Source organism: Amblyomma americanum, chromosome 1 (assembly GCF_052857255.1).
Source record: "Amblyomma americanum isolate KBUSLIRL-KWMA chromosome 1, ASM5285725v1, whole genome shotgun sequence".
Lineage (NCBI taxonomy): Eukaryota > Metazoa > Arthropoda > Arachnida > Ixodida > Ixodidae > Amblyomma > Amblyomma americanum.
This window is the reverse complement of record NC_135497.1, coordinates 348,181,556-348,189,570: the sequence shown is the minus strand read 5'-3', so window position 1 is coordinate 348,189,570 and position 8,015 is coordinate 348,181,556. Positions and strand designations below refer to the sequence as shown.

General features: G+C 45.9%; 1 long non-coding RNA gene across 1 annotated transcript; it reads right to left on the bottom strand.

Moving 5' to 3' along the window:
* Positions 1-608: 608 nt before the first annotated feature.
* LOC144100226 (uncharacterized) lies at positions 609-7,233 on the bottom strand. The gene is made up of 5 exons (XR_013307563.1): positions 7,075-7,233; positions 6,826-6,973; positions 5,689-5,930; positions 3,059-3,291; positions 609-943 (listed from the first exon to the last, which is right to left on the bottom strand). It is a non-coding gene; the product is annotated as an uncharacterized LOC144100226 (long non-coding RNA).
* Positions 7,234-8,015: the final 782 nt, after the last annotated feature.

The window sequence follows — 8,015 nt, the reverse complement described above, 5'->3', positions numbered from 1 at the left end:
TTTCTAAACTTTAATTAAAGTCCTGAAGGACAAGGAACTTTCGGAACAACAGCAAGAAATAAGGTAAAGAGGATGAGAAAGAAGCGAACGGGTGCAGCTTTGCGACTTATTCTTTCAATCACTCGAGCTGACCAAACAGGCGGTGCTGTGAACTTATAGGGGCGCTGGGAAAATAGGTTAGTACCGCTTTGCGTCGAAGCTAACGCCCACCACTTCGATTCTTGGGTAATGATAACAACCAGGTCCAACATCATGGTTCCAGGAACCATAATCAAGGTGGCAGCAACCGGGTGCAGGCCAGACCGAGTTCTGTGCTTATTCGAGCATAGCAGGTACGGCGCAACCACTAGAGACCCGCCGTGGAAGAAAATGCTGTGGCCCTTGCGGCATCTTGTTAGCAGCATCTACATGGAGACCTGTTGTTCGCGTTAACTGCTACGTGAACTTGCAATTCTTCTTGAGGAAGTTGCGCTTCTTACAAGCAGTCGGAAGTGTGCCCAGAGTTCTTTCCTGAGCAAGAAAGGCACTCACCTTGCTTACCTAGTGACGTAAGTAAAATAGCTGGTTCTGTCGTGGTTGCCAGCAATTTATATTGGCTTTTTTTACTCTCGCGTTGTGTTCAGGCTTCTAGCGTTCCCGTCTTGCCGCTGTCGTGTCTTGCTGTCTGCCATCTGCCGTCACGAACAAGAGAATTTTTTTGGCGTGTGTGTTCATGCCGGTCAATGGCGACAGTGATCAGGTGCTGTCAGCGCGTACAGTTAAACAATCATCATATAGAGAGGGAACCGGGGGCACGATACTCGGTCGAGCATTTCACTGTATGCGAACCGTCCACACCATGGTTAAGACTGCGCATGAGAGGCACAGACGAAGTTTTCATGTCGCTTCTCATTCAGAAATTATTTACAAGGAGGAAGGCTGTGGGGCGCGTTGTCCCTTGAACCTAAAGGAGAGAAATAAAAATAAAACAATATCAGTCACAGAGATGCATTTGAAGTCAAATTGAGGATGCATCGTTGAGAACGTATCGCAACGCATCTTTGTCCAGCACGCTTTTGCGTCTGATTGTATTTCTGACATTCAAATGAGCAACCTGAAACGCGAAGCCTTCTTACACTCACGCAACACACTCAGTATTTTTAGATAGTTATAAAATTGCAAAATGAAACAATGATAATAAAATTCAAATTTTAAAACTGCGTCTGCGATATGCAAATTTAGTGAGTAAATATTTACGTGTAGCTCAATATGCAACTCATGTGGGAGACGTATTATTTCGCACATGAGGTACTGTAAAGCTACTAAGGACCAGGACTCGACTCCGCGTCAGATAACATGCGACAGAACTCTTCACATATAGAATAATCGTCCCGTAAGTTCTCTCGTGCCTGAGCTGCACGAGAACTCACAGAGCAGCGTGTAGGGTGTCACCTTGTTGCGTGCAATTCTGCCGAGGTTTGTCGAATCTCAGGAGACGAATGCGCTTGTATAATCTTGTGGCTCCGGTTAAGGGTCATGATGGATTTGCTGATAACTAGTGCACAGTTCAAATCACACAGAGCTCTAGCAATGCAAACCTTAGGGCTAGTTGGTGCAGATTGATAATTTTGTTAGAAAACAGCGCAAGCTGGACGAAGCACGAGAGAAATATTTACAGCGTGGTCATGATGCTTGACGTGATAAAGCGGTGGTAGCAATTGGATTAAGCCTCGATGAGTGTGTTATGCTTTTGCTCCTTTACTAGAGGCGTCACAGACACGATATTTTCTACAGTGAAGATCGGGGAATATGGGTGGCGCTTATGGAAGGTGGAGGCGGTATGGGAGCTGTGTTATCTTGGGAGGTGAGGTGGAGAGGTGGCTGGCTCCTCTGGTGGGCAACAGGATTTCAAATTGCGTCTTTGAAATCCATTTCGCCTTCCTTTTTTCATTTTCTGTCGAGTGGACTTCTAATGGTTCATGGCACTGTGAAAAGTGGAGGTAGGTGACTTCTTGATGAGTGGCACTTCACGAGGGTGAACGCTTCACGCATGGATGCTTCGAACAGACAACGCTTGCATTTGTCGCGAAGTGCCTCTGTTACTTCTATCGCACTAAATAGAAGGGCAGGCACACTTTGTTTTCTTCCTATTCCTTCTTTCCTGCAGTCTGGGCCACTTACATTCACCAGAAGCACCGCTCGCCACCCACAACGCCACTGCACATCATCGGTGAGCGCCTGCACAACTTCGATCCACGCCACCCCCTGCAACCTTCAAGTTCCAGACGCGCCATCCACCAGGAACTCACTAAACTCTTTCCTCCGCATTTTCCACGGGGCCTCCACACTCTAGAAGCCCATGCAGCAGCAGAACGAAACACCGTCCGCGAAATCTTATTGATAGACGCTGTGGGAAAGTCAGTTTTCTTCCAGATGCACCGCCCCCTCTTCCCCACTTCCATTTTCCACAAGTTCCACCCACCTGCACCCACATTCACCCTAAGTTTATCGCGTGAGTGAAGCCTCGGCTTAGACTAAAATAATCTTAGTAAACATTGAAGGTATATCCAAATACTATTGCAGCTTTCTCACATCAGGTTTCATTATCATGTAGTCATGTTTCAAACATTTGTTTAGCTAGACGCACTCTTCAACATTCTTCTTCCATGATACGTTTGAAGAGACGTCGCGGCAGAATTATTAGCACTTTAAGATTATTGCGAACCTAATAAAAAGTATCTTGAGTGAGCGGCATATGGTTGGCGTTGATAAAAATGTCATCTGACGTCTTTTCGAACACCAATTCTTCACCTAATGTTCATTCAGTCGGATCGCTGGCTAAATATTTCACCACAACACTGCTATTTACCTGAAAATACATATATATTAAGATATACAGGCACGTTTGGTTAATTTTTGACTGGAATGTGAAGAGGAATACCTTAACATCAGTAGAAGCTCAAGGTGGCGATTATTTTACAGAGCGCCACTGTACGCAGCACGTGATATGTTTCAGTGCAGGTATTGGAAGATGTTTAGATCCATCATATGGCATCACACTTGCGGTCTATTAGGTCACCTGATTAAAAAGTGGGAGTTGGCCCGTGCAGGCTACCGCCATCAGCAGCAGCCGGAACGTGGGCTCATCCGACAGCCCACTGTACCACGCCCCGTCACCGCTGAGTTTCCGCAGCGGAGTTGTCCCGCCCAGTGAGGGACGGAAGCGCGACGAGAGGCAAAGCGATGATGATATCCTCCTGTAAGGTGCCGCGGCAGCAGCACGCGGTGGAGGCCGACGAACTGCGGCTGCTGCTAAGAGAAAAAAAAGTATTGGTGACTATTCATGTCGACAAAAAAAACCAACAAAAGGCTGCCAGACTCTGCTACCCGTGTAAAGAAGGGGACTAGCACAGCAAGGCCATCGATTAGGTCGCGTTAAATTCGCTGTTTTTGAGCTTGATACCTGCGCTGCTGGAAACAAAAGCATTTCTTCAAGTAAGTGATATTTAATGTTCATGGTCACCACCATCATAGTCAACATCACCACCCTATTTGTGTCATCGGAAGATCAAGGGCTTTACCAAATGATGTCACCCATCTCTCGCTATATACCGGCTGGCAGGCTGCAGTGTCGCAAATTGTGCAGCGCCGACTCTATATGCCAACTGACAACCTCGTCCATCGATTAGTACTCATTCTGCCGCACTTACAGACCACTGGTTATGAATACTGCGGTTATGGAAGGCGGCGAATTACTTCCCTTGCTCGTGACAATTTCCACTCAGGAACTCAAAGGTTCCGTCTTCGAGAACTTGCAATCGCAGTGGCGTCCGTGGTCAAAAAGTAAAAGGAAAGAAATATCTTTGAGGGGACACTAAATCTCCGCTGTAATGCTATGACGAGATAGTGTAATTGTTTAATTCCCGTATATAAAGAAAATCATTCTTAGCTTTTCATTCAGAGATTCCTGAAAATCATCGTACTCCTTGTGAAGCAGTGGTGGTGCCTTTAATCGATGCCCCACTGCCCTAGCTGCGATGGCCGGTGCTCACAGCAGTATACCTTGTCCTGCCCAGAATTCCCGTCCCGGGGTGGTGGTCATGCTCGGTTCAGAGGTTGTGATCATGCTGCGATTTTCTCTCACGACACCGACTCCCACTATGTCGTGGCAAGTTTTTCTGGAGAACGCTGAATTTAACGATATCGCGCTAGACATAGCTGGAACTAACAATGTTTGAAATTCGAGGCAACTCTTTCGCCTTCAAGTTTTCGCATCTGAAAAATTTATGTGAGAAACTACGAGAGGAACGTCGGAGCGACCTGTGCAGGATGACTGTACTGCAAGGTCGACATTATATACGTGATTTTGTTCAATAATAAATGGTTATAGAACTACAATAATTATTGAACTTTTTGGAAGCGACTGAGGCTATAGCGAACGCTGTGGTAAAGGGTGCGGAATGTCAGACTAACTAGGGTTCTCTAACGTGCATCGACCACACACAGTACACGGGCCTGTAGAATTTTTCGAGACTAAACAACCGCGGCGGGGATCGAACCAGCATCTTTCGGGCCAGTAGACGAGCGCCATAACCACTGAGCCACCGCGACCGCTCTAATCGGCATAGTGGTTCTAAATAACAGACGTCAAAAATGCGCATCTCAGAGCTGGTTAGGTTGGCTTTTACGCATTGTGGTATTTCTAAAATCGCATCTCTGCGTGTGACATTGTCGAGAAAACGATGTTAGCATCTTGTACATCACCAAGTGCAAAAATTTCGTCTATAGTTGATGTATAATAAATGCAACGGACGCATTAATATAAATAATCAATGAGCGAAAGTCAACTCAAGAAGCTTTCAGATGCATATATTTGAAGTTCGATAATTCGAACCACATTCACGAAGAAAAAAATTAAATCAGGGTTCAGATTTCAAGTTGAGGGCATTCAATTGCGCAGTCTAACCGTGCCCCATAGTTCATTAGGTACCTGAAGGTATTTGTGCAATTATGGATTCAATTAAGGTACATAATTTCTGCCTTCCTGTACAATCTACTTCCACAGAGGCATCGATGTATCTCTCTCAGTATTTAAAAAAATATATGCGGACGTTAACCAAATCACCGTTTACTTTGAGTGTTTCAGGGATCCCGAAAACCTGTGCGACGGCTGACTCACCAAGCCTGGCAATGTGCTCCGTGCTGCAAACAGGTGTAATCGTCCTGCTAGCCGTACCCCGGCTTTAAAGGCAGCAAGCGTTTGGCGGATTACAGGGTCCGTGAAGGCCAAGTACGACGAACATTTCTGCTACGCTTCTCAGACTTTCTAAGAGCCAATGGGCTCAGTTCCACAGCACATTTTTTTTCCTAAATCATAGTAGTTGCCATGGGTCCTCCCTAATCTCCAACATTTCTTCAACAGGCTAACAGTAAATGCAACGATCATCTAAACAGGGGTACCCGCTTTCTTGAAGCATTGTAGTCGAAGAAAAACGCTCTAGTTACTTCTGTGGGAAAGACATGCAACCGAGCTTGTGGATGAAGGTTAAGCCATTCCGCGTTAAAGCCCACAGTGCCAAGAATTTCTTGAAAGGAATGGAATTAATTTAATGCGTTTCATCAGGTGAGGTGCTTCCCAAATTTCTTTGCAGTGCAAAATCTTCAAAAAAACGTACGCGTCACTGTGTATTAGTCATTGCAATCACTCACTCGGCTTCCGCAGCCTCCGGCGGCCGCTGCGTGCAATTGGGTGATCGTTGGCTGCCGTGGAGGATGACCGCGATTCTTTGCGCAAGGCCTTGCCCACGAATTCTTCTGAAATATGTCACCGCAATCGGCGTCTGCAGCTCGCATCAGTTCCTCTTTGAAGTGCGCGAACTGCGCCTCGAGGACCAACTGCTCGCGAAGGTACCGGACTATGACGGCGGTAGCCACAGAGTCACCTGCGCAGGCTAATATATTCCCGATGCTTTTTTTCCGGGCTCCTTCATGCCTGAAGAAGCGTGCACATATTTCTCACTGTCGTGAGGCGGTCCAGGTGCTTAGCGTAGCGCACAAAATGTTTCAAATGCAGGTTGCACAGAAGCAATATGCCTTATACTGCAGTAGGTAGGTCAAAATGCAATGCATTCCAGCTCTTTAGTCTCATATTGCTAACGACCCTCATTGCACGGAAAATCCACGATGAGAAATGCTGCAGCAGTAACATAATAATGTTCATGCATAGAGGGAACGGATTAATAAGAAAACAGCTGTACCACTATAATCGTCAATGGGCCAACGTGAGTTGTGAGTGAGTTAAGAGTTGTGATTAAATGCGTGGTGCTCTAACGCAAGTAGGATTATGTTTGCTGTAATCTGTCTGAAAGCCTTGATAGGTATTCACTTCGTATAAAATTATTTCCATTATATGATTCAGAATTACGCAGTTGGGGCAGTCTTAAAATCAGTACATTTGAACCCTGGCCGCTAGCAATGCAAACGGCACTCGACATCAGTGGTATTGCGTTTCTGCACCTCCGCTCAGCTAACACACATGCTACCAGTGTCGTCATTAAAAGTAACGGCTTCACACGGCTATGATTGCAATGAGTCTGAAGCTACTACTTTAATTCTTACTGTACGTTCCGGTTAACAAGTGGAATCCAAAAACAACTGTACTTTTGGCAAAAGTTAGCATATATAGCTAACTTCACATAACAAGAGAATTGGTCATTTTCAATCAGACCCGGGTGGAGATAAAACAGAGTGCTAGGGCCGTTAGTGCCATATCACTGAATAATTCATTGCAGCGTTTGTGTTAGCAGCAGTTTAAACAAGGACCTGTAGATGGAAAGCGGCGCTTACCTCTCGTGTCCTTCCCGAAGAGGGCGCTCCAGACGAGAAAGGAGATCGTAGGCCGCAGGTCGGCGATGCAAGCCGCGTTCCGGTTGAAAATCCAGGCGCACGCATGCCTGGAGAAACGCATGGCGCCTCGCTGAGCTCAGCCGACGTCCTGCGCAAAAGGAGGCGTAAAGAACATTGCTCTCTCACCATGGCTTCCCATTGCGAAAAACAGCTTCGTCTACGTGTGTTCGGTGCGTAAACCAGTTATACCTTGCGCTGGCTTTTGCCCGCAGACACGAAGGCTCTGGAGTCTTCCAGGCACTTCACCTCGCTGTGCACGTTAAGCTGAGTAAGACTTATTGCCGCATTCGCAAAGCGGGCCTTCAAATCGACTTCCACCCGGACCTCGAGTAAGGACAGGTTGAGAGAACGTTCTAGGCGAGCATCTAGCACCAATATAAGGGCTGCGCGTGTGCTGTCTTCTTTTTCACTCTACAATTTTTCTCATGAAATAATCTAAAAACACGCATGAGTTCCGAACGAACCCAAAGTCTGTATAACAGAGAATGTCTCCGGAGACTTAGATATCAATGCACATACATGTCATGTGAGAGTGGAAGATTTTGTGGCTGCGGAAAAAATCATTTCTTGCTCCGTCACGTCCAGCGCCTAAGCGGAAACGGCTTGCTTTAGACTAAATTCTCTTGTGGAAACAATTCGTTCCTAATTTCAGTAAAGAAATCTATAGTTTTTTTCAATTTTTTGCCCACAAGTTTGAGCTCCCTCTTTAAATAAGACTCTTTGCTTACATCAAATTGTTTTCCGGCAGTTTTAATACCGATTGGAAAAGAAGGAAAAAGAAGAGAAATCCCACAGCACTTTGATCCTTCTGCCCAGAAACGAAGTGGGTCTCCTCTGAATATTGCAGGTCCATCTTGCCCCCAGTCAAAGACAAAGAAAAGTAACGCAAGTCAAAACGCTAAGACCAGTATTCTAGAAAATGCAGTCGCGGCTGCGGCACTTCCGCCAAGATAGGGTTCTTAAATGTACTCCAGTGGAATTGTGGATCAATATTCTCAGCTTCGATAGATTTAAATTGCCTATGCAATCCGCTTCTACCAGATTTAGTTGCTTTACAGGAAACATGGCTAACTCCAAATTTCAATTATCATCTCAAGGATTACCATTCGTTCCGGCTTGACCGGTCAACA